The sequence below is a fragment of the Saccopteryx bilineata genome, chromosome 1 (genome assembly GCF_036850765.1).
Source record: "Saccopteryx bilineata isolate mSacBil1 chromosome 1, mSacBil1_pri_phased_curated, whole genome shotgun sequence".
NCBI classification, from domain to species: domain Eukaryota; kingdom Metazoa; phylum Chordata; class Mammalia; order Chiroptera; family Emballonuridae; genus Saccopteryx; species Saccopteryx bilineata.
The window spans coordinates 38,941,434-38,955,247 of record NC_089490.1 but is presented as its reverse complement, the minus strand read 5'-3'; the positions used below and the strand labels follow the sequence as shown (position 1 = coordinate 38,955,247).

At 38.4% G+C, this 13,814-nt stretch overlaps 1 protein-coding gene across 1 annotated transcript in view; it reads left to right on the top strand.

Moving 5' to 3' along the window:
- Positions 1-13,814, top strand: part of LOC136319195 (protein eyes shut homolog) — a 287,411-nt gene that overhangs the window by 205,710 nt on the left and 67,887 nt on the right. The gene's annotated exons all lie outside the window — the stretch shown is intronic.

The following is a 13,814-nucleotide window of genomic DNA, read 5'->3' as shown; positions in this document are numbered from 1 at the left end:
AAGTCATAGGGGTTCAGAGGGAGGGGGTCAGGTATGTCAGTTTCCAATTTAGAGGAGACATCTGGGCTCCACGTGTGCATTTGAAAGTCAGCAACACGGACAAGGCATTGAAGATGCAACTTCTTTGAAGCAAGGCTAGAGAGACAAGTTAAGGGTTGGTAAACTAACACCTTGGACATTCTTATACCTAAGGGAATTAAAGGCTAAGGATGGGAATGTAAAAAGTAGAAGTCAGCGAGTTAAGATGAGAAAAATACATGGTATCATCACAGAAACGATACAATATTTTAAGAATATTAAGACAGTGCTATACTCTCTCAAGTTATGTGGCTAAGTCTAGTTAGAGAAAAGTGAGAATTGATCTTTGCAATGGACAACTGAAAGTAATGGTTTCCTTGAAAAAAGCAGTTTGACAGAATGGTAGAAAGAAAAATATTGATTAGGTCCTATTTGCAAGTGAATAGACGGAAATGGATGGATGGGCCTTTCCTGTAAAGGGTGGCAGTAAAAGAGAGTAAGGGGTGCCAGCCGAAGGGTGTTCAAAGCAGGTCGTTTTTAAACTGCCGGAGGGATGAGATGAAATATAGTGTGCAAGCAGAGGAGGGGGCTAGATGAGACGACAGATATTACAGCAATTAAAATAGGAAGAAAAGTAGAATATTTAAACTGATAGAGGTGATTTAAATATGTGTTGTTGAATCATCTTCAAAGTGTTTCAGTCCTCCTATGAAATAAGAAGCAGGGTGAGAAGAAGATGTGTAATAAAGAAATCCAGAGGAGGGGGAGGAAAATTTAGTTTTATTGATGCAGCAATAAGGGTCTCCTAAAAGTTAGTGAACGTAAATTTAAAGTGAATGTAGTCTACAGCAGTGGTCCCCAACCTTTTTTTGGGCCACGAGCCGGTTTAATGTCAGAAAAGATTTTCACAGACCGACCTTTAGGGTGGGGCAGATAAATGTATCACGTGACCAAGACAAGCATCAAGAGTGAGTCTTAGACAGATGTAACAGAGGGAATCTGGTCATTTTTAAAAATTAAAACATTGTTCAGGTCTGACCTGTGGTGGCGCAGTGGATAAAGCGTCGACCTGGAAATGCTGAGGTCGCTGGTTCGCAACCCTGGGCTTGCCTGGTCAAGGCACATATGGGAGTTGATGCTTCCAGCTCCTCCCCACTGTCTCTCTCTCCTCTCTGTCTCTCTCTGTCTCTCTCTCTCTCCTCTCTAAAATGAATAATAAAAAAAAAAACATTGTTCAGACTTAAATATAAATAAAATGGAAATAATGTAAATTATTTATTCTTTCTCTGCAGACCATTTCCAAATGGCCCACGGACCGGTACTGGTCCACGGCCCCGGGGGTTGGGGACCACTGGTCTACAGTAAAGTGTGGCAATCTCAAATCGTGTTTGATTACTCATATGTCTATATGAAATAACTTAGTTATTAAATTAAACTAACATTTGCTTTTAACCAGAGTACAATAATGGAGGGAATTAGTGATTTGAGGGTGTGTGAAAGAAGTGAGTATAGAAATGGATCATGTAATTTAATTCAGGTAAGGAAGGATGTAAAAATATGATACGGCTAGGAAATATTAAAGAGTTGGTAGGGTCAGGGGCTTATGAGGTTGAAGAATGTTTAGGGAAAAAAGAACTAAAGGAAGTGAGTTGGAAGGTTAGAGAAGAAACCAGAGATGAGGGCAGTTGCTAATCACACAGAATATTTTAACACCTCTGATTTTTATTTTAAGTGTAATAGGAAGTATTGCAGTGTTCCTGGCAAAAGAGAGACATTATACTATATTTTGAAATAATGTTGTGTTGAAAAGAAACTTTGTAGATGTACAATAGATGCAAAAAGACCTCATAAAGCTAAAGTAGTAATCTAGATTGGAGAAGAGAGTGATGGAGGGAGATGGGAGAAAAGTCATGGTGAAAACTAGTTAGATCTTAGGTGTACCTTTAAGAGGGAATCAATAGAATAACTCAGTATAAGAAAATTTTTGTCAGGAGACACTGTATGGGTTAAAAAAAGATTATGTATAATGGCTTTCTAGTTTTGGTCAGAGCAACTAGAAGATAGATTTCTCTTGATCTTGTATAGTGAGAGCTACAGATAAAGCACATTTTGAGATGGTTTCTTCCTTATCATCTATTTTCCACACAAAAGCATGTATATGTTTTAAAAATCATGTTACTGTTATCTACTGCCACTCAATGGTTTGCCCTGTAACATTTAACTTAAAGTATTTAAAATGCTTTTGAGACTAGCCATATTGTGCTTCTGCCTGTCTTTCCACTATAAATTCCTACTACATTCCCTTTGATTATTCAATTCCTGCCAGACACTACAATAATTTGATATTCATTTCATTCAGACTTTTGTTCAGATAAACAGCTTCTAAAGAAGTCTTCCTTATCAATATTGACTAACATTTCAAAACTATCTCTTCTCAGTTACTCTCTCCATTTTAACCTGACTTTATTTGTTTACTTCATGGCACCTATCTCTATATGTTTTTATATTTGATGCGTTTATAATTTTCTCTCAGACTCACAGTCTGAGATTTAATATTGTAAATTTTGTCTTTCTGTATTCTAGAATTGCAGTATATCATGCCAATGTTATACCAAAATGTAGATCTTTTTGTCTGTTAATTCTATTTTAAGGTTTAAAGAATGATGAAAATGAACTATTTATGTGTTGGGATCCAGACAAGCACTTAGTTGCTCCCAGATTATGCAAAAAAAAAATTGATGGGATGAGTAGTCTCTAAGTCTAAACATTTGTCTATACCCATACAAGTCACAGTAAGTAAGCATATAGTGGCATTGCTAGGCTCTATTATAACAATAAGTTCTTATTTACTTAAAAGGGTTTTTTTTCCAAAAGGTGGAATAGGTACAGGACAGTATTGAAATTGATGCAAGTAACTCTGCATTAGAATCCCTATCTATAGGCAATAAAACAAAAATAACTCAAAAGTGAAACACAATGCTTCCTTTTTCTTTTCCTTCCTTCCTTCCTTCCTTCCTTCCTTCCTTCCTTCCTTCCTTCCTTCCCTTTCTTCTTTCAAGTGAGAGGAGGGGAGGCAGAGACAGACTCCTGCATGCATCTCCCAATTGAGATCCGCTGGGCAAGCCCACTAGGGAGCTATGCTCTTCCCATTTGGAGTGTTACTCCGTTGCAACAGGAGTCAATCTAGCACCTGAGGCAGAGGCCCTGGAACCATCCTCAGTGCTTGGGGCCACTTCACTCTAATTGAGCCTTGGCTGCGGGGAGGAGAGAGAGAGAGAGAGAGAGAGAGAGAGAGAGAGAGAGAGAGAGAGAGAGAGAAGAAATAGGGGGAGGGGTGGAGAAGCAGATGGGCACTTCTCTTGTGTGTCCTGACTAGGAAGGGCCAAAGCTCTACTGCTAAGCCAAATGGCCAGTGCCCCACAATGCTTTCTTTAAGATAAAAATTAACTCACTCAGAATGGCAAACCCTGAAAAAAAAAAAAAAAAAGTACGGAAAACCCACTCCAGGTCTTCAAACAAGTCAGGGGAGTATTTCAAGATAACAGAGTAGGAGAAAGTTATTTCAAGTTACTTTGTAACTATCTCTTTTTCATTTCCTGGAATAGTACAGTTTGAAAGAGCTATTTTAACAGCTGGAAAACTTTAAGCAAGCGTATACTCCTTATCCAAAAGTGACACTGTTGGCATACTATCTTTGAAGCTAGTTTTTTAAAAAAGAAATCAAATATAGTTAATTTTCAATTTTCACTTTTTTTATTTTATGGTATATTTACTTTATTATTTTAATATATTACTTTAAATTTTTTCAGCAATCAATAATGTTATAATGGCATTTACACATTTAATTTTATTAAAATATGCTTCTCTTTATAGTTTGAAAAATATTTTATAAATTATATTTAAAATATACTATTTATTTGGTTTTACTGTGACTTCTTTATACTTTAACAATAAAAATAATATAGTATTACTTTATAACATGATCTACTGTATTTACCAAAATGCTGGTGATATAATGTTGCTGTGGTATTACTGTCATTACTCTGTTTTGTTCAAAGCAATGTCCCCAACAGAACCTGACATTTCTCATTAAAATCAGTAGCATTTATTCCATAAGTCATTTAACGTGATTTTTGATACTGTCAAAGAAATAGATTTAAGCCAATTGTTTAATAAATATTGGCCTAATTGACAAAGTGCAAACTAATAATAGTAATCTAGGGCAGTTATAGGAAACAATTTTAGGGGGGAAAAGGAGACAATGAAAGTGTGTTTTCTCCTATCTTCTTCATTAATATATACTATTTCCATTATCTTTATCCTCTCCCCTTATGTGTATTTTTTCAGTTATTCTCTGCTTTTCCATATATAATCTTCTTTTTACCATAAATAATGACACCTTAAACATTTTCATCACCATTACTTGGGTCCCTCTTACACTCTAGTCTCATAAAAATATTCCTCATTTCTTAATACTTTCATGCTTATTATAAAAAATATTTTTTAAACAAAAATACAACTATAATTTTGATATCAGAGGAACATGGAGATCTAGAAGGTGTATTTCCTCTATCTTTATATTTAAAATTGCTGACTACTTTGACAAAAAATGACTGCTGGACACCCTGAGCAGCGAAAATGAGTTAGGAATTAGCCTCTCTGACTATCTCAACAAAAGCAATTTATGTAGATTTTTCTTGCTTTGGGAGCTAAAAAAACATTTTCAAAATAACATATGGTGCACCAGAACAATAACCAGAAAATACTGAATACTTAACCAGTACGAATATTCTGAATAATGGAAAGTTAGTCAAAATTAACCCCCTTAATATTTTTGTATCCTTTACCAGAAAGAATCAACTAAATTCTAAAATTCAGGACTAAAGCCTCTCAACAGTAGAGAGGGAGTATTCTCAACATATCATGGAGGAGAGAAGCCAGGCTGATGGTCCTCAGGAGGGGACTGGTAACCCGGCAGCTTCAACTTTTCTGGCCCAATTGGCCTTCTATTTGCTGAAGGATGCGTCACTTATTCCCTGTAGCAACACAACCTGAGACCTGATCAGTTAGCAAAGAAAAAGATCTCATGCAAAAAAAGGCCAGAAAATTAAGAAATACTGTTAAAATAAAACAAATACAACTTGAAGGCATTAAAGTCTCTGGAAGAGAAACAAATCAACATGCCATAAATTAGATAACTATAATCAAATAAGAGATTCAAGAGTGCACATGTGTATACCTACATAGGAAGACTGCAGCTAGAAAACCTTTTTTTTTTTCTGAAGTTGGAAATGGGAGGCAGTCAGACAGCCTCCCGCATGCGCCCGATCAGGATCCACCCAGCACGCCCACCAAGGGGCGATGCTCTGCCCATCTTGGGGGTCGCTCTGCCACAATCAGAGCCATTCTAGGGCCTGAGGCAGAGGCCACAGAGCCATCCTCAGCTCCCGGGCAAACTTTGCTCCAATGGAGCCTTGGCTGCAGGAGGGGAAGAGAGAGACAGAGAGGAAGCAGAGGGGGAGGGGTGGAGAAGCAGATGGGCGCTTCTCCTGTGTGCCCTGGCCGAGAATCGAACCCAGGACTCCCACATGCCAGGCCAACGCTCTACCACTGAGCAACCGGCCAGGGCCGAAAATATACTTTTTAATTAAATAACTTAGATGAAGATTAAAAGGGAAATGCTCTCCAAAATAATGGAGAGCTAGAATATTTCTGTAAAAGAAGTATTTTAAACTATAGGGAGAAAAATATAAAGAAATGAGGATCTGCTTTTATCTTCATGTGTATACATGACTCTCACTCTAAATTCTTCTGGTCTTATGAAATAGTAATTTGCTGGCAAACTTTGGAAAAATAGCAACTATTTATCCACTTTTACCTGACCTCTCCCACTCAAAGATGAACCTCATGACGGAAAGGAATTTGTTCACTGAAATATGCACCATGCTTAGAAAAATAACTATACGGTAGGAGGAGCTCAATAATTACTTGTTGGGGACTTAATGGATAAGTTAGTTACTATATCATGATGACAAACGTTGAGTATCTTGATATATAGGTCAAGGAAATCTAACGTGTGAATAATAACAGCTTTAGGAGTAACAAGAACATATGGAGGAAAAGCAATAATTAATCAAGTTGTAAAATATTTCTCTGGGTTGGAGAAAGAACTAAGTCTGCATATTAAAAAGTCTCTTTATGCAAGTGAAACTGATGGATAGAGAATATCTATCAAGCTTCAAGGCAGAAAAGACAATTTACTTACAAAGAAAAAATAATCACAGTGGCACCACATTGTTTATTTGTAATACAGCTAGTTTCACAACAGTGAAATAGCATTTACAGTCTCAAGAACAGTAGAAAGCATCTATACTATAGACTACTGAGAAAAAGTAATGACTTCCTCAAATATTATACCTGACTACTCTATATAGTTTGGGGAGAGAAATATTTATGTGTATGCAAAGATTCAGAAAACCTATCATTCAGGTAATATATTATGAAGAAAGTAAATATTTTTACTAAATATAAAATGGACTAGAATAGGAAAAAAATACCTGTATACACATGCATGTTTATAAATGCACATAATATTACAAAAGTAAATCTCAATTGGTAATGAGATAATATTTGGATGTGTGTGTGTGTGTGTGTGTGTGTGTGTAAAATAGGTGCTAAAATATGACCGCTGAAGCAAATGGGATGTCCAGTGAAGGAATTAGGATCTAGAACTAAAAGAAATAAATTAAACAACACTCAAGACTTATAGTAGGAAGCGAAAAAAAGTAAACATCATGAAGAAAAAATCAGGCTGTTCATGAGGGAAAATTATGTATCCACACTGATGAAATAATTAAAATTTTGTTTTCAAAAAAAGTAAAGAATGTGATTGATTATATATCAGGGATAGAGAAGATTAACATTAATGGAATAAAAATATTTGGTAGCTGTTCTGAATTATAAAAGAAGTGCAATAAATAACAACTATAATCAGATGAAAAGAAACAGCATAAAATACTAAGTATCAGAAGTATTAAGAATATGAAGAATATTACCAAACACTACTTGACACCTTGTATTAGTTTCATTCCTGTAAATAAATGTCAACAAGATTTTCATGCTTATGTTCACTCTGCCTCCTGAATATCTTTTCTCTTTATTTTTTCTTCTCTATATTATAGAATACATCTCATTTCTCCTGTATTGTTATAATAGTCCCTTGATTAGTCTCTAAACTACAGGCTTGTAATAACCCAATGTCCATTTTCAGGCCAGACTAATTATACATAATCTAGACATGCTCCTACAAATTTTGATATTTCAATGGCTTTCATCGCACGTCAGGATCAAATCCAAATGAAAATGGACAGTGTGCATGTTGTAGAACTGAGGATGCTGGAGCAGAGGCATGTCATTGTCTGATACAAAGTTAAGCTAAACTGGAATTAAGTACTCAAATGCACCTATTGATTTCAATGGAACATATAGACTTTAAAGGCATTTAACTTGTAAACATGACTTTGCACAGTTACGCATATAATAGAATATATGTTGAACTGGAAAGTGTATGCCAGAGATGGGAAGGTAGGAGAGAAGGAGGAAGGAAGATAAAAAAAGAGAAGGAAAAGAAAGAGAAGAGGGTCTGTGAAACCCAATTCTCTCTCCATACAGGAGTAGTCATCTCAAGGGTGGGAATGAGTGCCATTAGCTGGGCTCATCCGCAGAGCTCCTGAGTGTACAGAACTACATAAGAACCAAAAGGACCTGGTTATGTAGAAGTCTGCTGTGCGGATCTTCCAAATGCACAGCTCTCCGTGGTAGTAGAGCAGTTCTCTAGTTACCTTAGAGGAGAAGTTTGAGTAACAGATGTTTTTAATGAGGTCAGCAAAGCTAGGGGTTATGAAAAGCTGAGAAGCAGCTTGGACTGACAGTGGACTTGTCATGAACAGGAGAAAAGCATGGCCAAGTAGAATAAATGCAAAGATGTGAGCAGTAAAATGCATATGTTTATCTGGGCAGAGTGGCAGCTGTCTCAGTAGAGCCAGCATGAAAGTTTAGTGATGCAATTCAGTACCCAAAGAATTCGATATAACCAACTGATCACAGTGTAAGGGGAAGTAGAAGCATGAGTAGTACTATAGATTTTGAAGATCCCAGATATACTAGATGGTGGCAGATAATTAAAGGAGACAGCCTGACAAGGTGGTGGTGCAGTGGATAGAGCATTAGACTGGGATGCTGAGGACCCAGGTTCGAGACCTTGAGGTCGCCAGCTTGAGCGCAGGCTCATCTGGTTTGAGCAAAAGCTCATCAGCTTGGACCCAAGGTCGCTGGCTTGAGCAAGGGGTTACTCGGTCTGCTGTAGCCCCACGGTCAAGGCACATATGAGAAAGCAATCAATGAATAACTAAAGTGTCGTAATGAAAAACTGATGATTGATGCTCCTCATCTCTCTTCGTTCCTGTCTGTCTGTCCCTAGCTATCCTTCTCTCTGGCTTTCTCTCTGTCTCTGTAAAAAAAATAAATAAATAAATAAAATAAAATAAAATAAAATAAAATAAAATAAAATAAAATAAAATAAAATAATAAAATAAAATAAAGACAGTGGCTTTAAAGGTTAGCAGAGGACCCTGGCCGGTTGGCTCAGTGGTGGAGCGTCGGCCTGGCGTGTAGGAGTCCCGGGTTCGATTCCCGGCCAGGGCACACAGGAGAGGTGCCCATCTGCTTCTCTACCCCTCCTCCTTCCTCTCTGTCTCTCTCTTCCCCTCCCGCAGCCAAGGCTCCATTGGAGCAAAGATGGCCCGGGCGCTGGGGATGGCTCCTTGGCCTCTGCCCCAGGTGCTACAGTGGCTCTGGTCGCAACAGAGCGACGCCCCGGAGGGGCAAAGCATCGCCCCCTGGTGGGCAGGGCGTTGCTTCCTGGTGGGCGTGCCGGGTGGATCCCGGTCCGGCGAACGCGGGAGTCTGTGTGACTGTCTCTCCCCGTTTCCAGCTTCAGAAAAATCCAAAAAAAAAGGTAAGCAGAGGAGACTTAACATCACTTTGATTTCAGATCTAAATGTTAATCTGACAAGGTGACACCTTTCTGTCTCTCTTTTCACTCTCCCTTTTTTTTTCTTTTTTTTAAATTTTATTTATTCACTTTAGAAAGGAGAGAGAGAGAGAGAGAGAGAGAGAGAGAGAGAGAGAAGGGGGAGGAGCAGGAGCATCAACTCCCATATGTTCCTTGACCAGGCAAGCCCAGGGTTTCGAACCGGCAACCTCAGCATTTCCAGTCAATGCTTTATCCACTGCGCCACCACAGGTCAGGCACGTCCCTTTCTTTTTGAACTTTAGTTATGCAGATATTTATATATACACTTTTTTTTTTTAAGTGAGAGGAGGGGAGACAGTGAGAAAGACTTCCACATGTGCCCTGACCGGGATACACCCAGCAACCCCTTCTGGGACAGATGCTCTGTCCATCTGGGGCCATGCTTGCAACTGAGCTATTTCTAGCACCTGAGGTGAGGATCCACAGAGGAGTTCTCAGTGCCTGGGGCTCACATGCTGGAATCAATTGAGTTGTGTCTGTGGGAGGGGAAGAGAGAGAGAAGGGGGAGGAGATTGGGGGAAGAAGTAGATGGTCACTTGTCCTATGTGCCCTGACTTGGAATCAAACCTAGAACTTCCCCATGCCTGGTCAAGGCTCCACTGCTGAGCCAACCAGCCAGGGCCAGTTACACTGATTTAAGTCAGTCATAGTCATCAGTTTAATTGCACATTAGCATTGATTTGTATAGGCCTTTCTCATGTTTTATACTTGTTTTGTTGTTTGTTTTAAATCTTATTACTCACTTCCAATTCCCTGAATTTTACTCCTAGGTTTTATATAGTTGGTAAATTTTGGTATATGTTACAAATTCCTTTCTCATCTCTTTCATCTCATCTCCCGGTACTTTCATCATGTGGAACTGTTTGCAGTAGCCTGAGAATAGCACACTTCTTTCCATTTTAATAGCATAGCATAAAACTACATTTGTATGTAGAAAAAAGATAACTAAACTAGTTATATAAAGTAAATTCTTAAATATACAGTGAGAATCAAATTTATGACCATAGTCCCTTTTTTATTATTATTTATTTATTCATTCATTTTAGAAAGGAGTGAGAGAGAGAGAGAGAAAAAGAGAGAGAGATTGAGAGAGAGAAAGAGAAAGGGGAGAAGCAGGAAGCTTCAACTTCCATACATGCCTTAGACCAGGCAAGCCCAGGATTTTGAACCAGCAACCTCAGCATTCCAGGTCGACGCTTTATCCACTGCGCCACCACAGGCCAGGCCATAGTCCCTTTTAATGATGAAAGCATCTAAAGAAGAATGGACAATTTAGAAAGGGCTTAGTTTCTTGTTTACACTGTCTGTGGATTCTTTGCAGTATGGGTAGAGTGATGATAGACACTAGAATTTGATCAGGAGATGCCCTTTTTCGGATGATACTTTCATTTGTAATAGCATGGGATAAATATGGATATAAATCTAAATTTAATACATCTAATTATTCCTTCAGGAAAAATTCCTAGAAATTAAATTTTGTGTCAATGGATACAACATTGTTTTTACTTGTTCAAATGAGTTTGGCTGTAACTATTTTGTTTTAATTTCTTTGGCTTTTGCATCAAAATTCTGGTTTACAATTAATATGTAAGAAGCATAAATTTTCTTAGCGTCAAAACTTATATGGCATGGAAATCATCTCTTTTATAGAAATTCAAGCTCTTCATGCATATATATATATAAATATGCCAAGCATCTTTTAGAGTCAATTTTCACCAAATATTTTGTTTTATTCATTTATTTTATTTTTATTTAATTTTGACATTGATATACAGGGATAGCTTTTTAGCATATTTACACAGATGGTTATCTAGTGTGATCAGCCTCTATTTTTTTCTCATATCCTCAGTTGCATTTATGTTTATATCTGTGTTTTCTTTCACATTGCACATTCCAGAAGACTATCTCATGATCTTTATATAAATGACTCTGGTCTTAATAACTGCAGCATTTTTAATGTAAATTGTAATCAAATGTAATTTTGCACTAAATGTTCATTTAAAATAAAAGTATTGGGTACTGTACTGTACATGTTCTGGAAAAATATCTTTTGTTGGAAAAAATTACTTCCATTTAATATTTATATCTATTGTAATGCCATAGGTAATGAATTAAGCTAATATAGTTTATTTTATTAAATTTGAAATATGATTTAAGAAAGAGCAGGAAAACTAAATAAAATAAAAGGTGTGAAATTTTTTAAATTGCCAAAGTTCATAGTAGATATTAGGCAGACCAGTTATTTATACAGAATAGTTCTTAGAAGATATATCGAAGGGTCCATGTTGTTCTAGAGTTTGCTCTTTTCCTTTTGTTTTTTGTTTAATCTGGATTAAATTCTTCAGTGGCAAGAATACTATCTAAACCTTCTCTTTCCCTGACTGCAGGCTTAGTTGATAAGATGTCATTTCCCTTTTGGATGAGTTTTAGGAGCTTCTTTTAGATTTCAAGCCGTGAGCAGAAGTGGAGGCCTGGAGGGTTGATAGCTTGTGACTCAACAGGAAGATTCTCTAATTATGGTTTCCTCTGCCTTTGTGTTAAACCTCCACAGACCAAGTGTCACAGATGGTGTTTTGGGACTTCCTCCTTAGTATATAGTGAAAGTACTAACACTTTGGTCTAATTTTTCATGATCTATAAACTCTGCTTATTTAGAAACATCTTTCTCAGAGTTGCTGCTGCCTAATTTCATCTAGCAACCTATTGATCTGATCTCATTCATAAGTAAACATTCAATATTCATTTATTTTTTTATTTTATTTTATTTTTTCATTTTTCCGAAGCTGGAAACGGGGAGGCAGACTCCCGCATGTGCCCAACCGGGATCCACCCGGCATGCCCACCAGGGGGCAATGCTTGCCCCTCTGGGGCATCGCTCTGTTGCATCCAGAGCCATTCTAGCGCCTGAAGGAGAGGCCACAGAGCCATCCTCAGCACCCGGGCCATCTTTGCTCCAATGGAGCCTTGGCTGCGGGAGGGGAAGAGAGAGACAGAAAGGAAGGAGAAGGGGAGGGGTGGAGAAGCAGATGGGCGCTTCTTCTGTGTGTCCTGACCGGGAATCGAACCCGGGACTCCTGCATGCCAGGCCAATGCTCTACCGCTGAGCCAACCGGCCAGGGCCTAAATCTTCATTTAATTCATAGCCCTGACCCTCCCTCCTCCTCAGAAACCATACTTTAAAACAGTGGTAGTCAACCTGGTCCCTACCGACCACTAGTGGGCATTCCAGCTTTCATGGTGGGCAGTAGCGGAGCAACCAAAGTATAAATAAAAAGATAGATTAAACTATAGTAAGTTGTTTTATAAAGATTTATTCTGCCAAACTTAGAGAAAATCTGACATAAAGTACTTGGTAATTATTATTATATGCTTTACTTTTTTTTTTTTTTTTTGTATTTTTCTGAAGCTGGAAACAGGGAGGCAGTCAGACAGACTCCCACATGTGCCTGACCGGGATCCACCCGGCATGCCCACCAGGGGGCGATGCTCTGCCCATCTGGGGCATTGCTCTGTTACAACCAGAGCCATTCTAGCACCTGAGGCAGAAGCCATGGAGCCGTCCTCAGTGCCTGGGCCAACTTTGCTCCAATGGAGCCTTGGTTGCGGGAGGGGAAGAGAGAGACAGAGGGGAAGGAGAGGGGGAGGGGTGGAGAAGCAGATGGGCGCTTCTTCTGTGTGCCCTGGCCGGAAATTGAACCCGGGACTCCTACACGTAGGCCGACGCTCTACCACTGAGCCAACTGGCCAGGGCCTTATTATATGCTTTAACTTGCTGTAACTGCTTTATAAATTTTATAAAGTAAAATTACTTCCCTACTTTATAAATTACCATTACTGTGGCACTGGTGGGCAGTTAGAAAATTTTACTACTAACAGAGATACAAAAGTGGGCGGTAGATATAAAAAGGTTGACTACCACTTTAGAATAATCTAAATCCAAGATCCATAACATGTCCTTAGATAGACTTAGCCAATTTAATTCATTCTCACTCAAAAAGAAAACTGAGATATGATAGCCACAATTCACCAATGTTTGATATTCTAGTGCTTTCTTCTTTCTGTCACACGTACCCCAAATAAGAAAGGGTAAGAATGATATCTTTGGTAACAAAATATTTGACATGATTTCTGAGTAAATGATTAGGATCCTCAGAATGAGAGAAGTAAAGATATCTTAACAAGTTTTAATAGGTGATGTTTTATCAATACATTTAAAGTTAGGCTGTACTTAATTTTTATAACAGCTTTAAAATTGGTGATATAACCAAAGCAATAACTCAACTTCTCAGAATGTTTTTTTTTATGATATAGTGGTTATACTATATCTCTTTTAGGGTTTTGTGGGTGGAGTGCATAGCACATTCCTAGCAGCCGTGGCTGATGCAATGCTTTGAGAATACTCCAGCTCCCAGAAGCCTCCTGGGCATACCCATGAAGGAAGCTCGCCCTCTATAAGGAAGTGACTTAGCGCCAACCACTCAGCTCCATGATCTTCTCAGCCATTGGCTTTGAGGAACACACTGTAACACCCTCTAGGCTGAACCTGTGTATATATGCTAGCTTACTTCCTGAATAAAGTGGATCTGCGTCACTGAACCTGGTCCCCGGAGTCGGGTCTTTGCATCTCCGTTGTCCTCACCCCCGGCAGGACTTGTCCTCAGGGTTTATAAGGACTGAATGAGAAAAATATAACATTATTTAA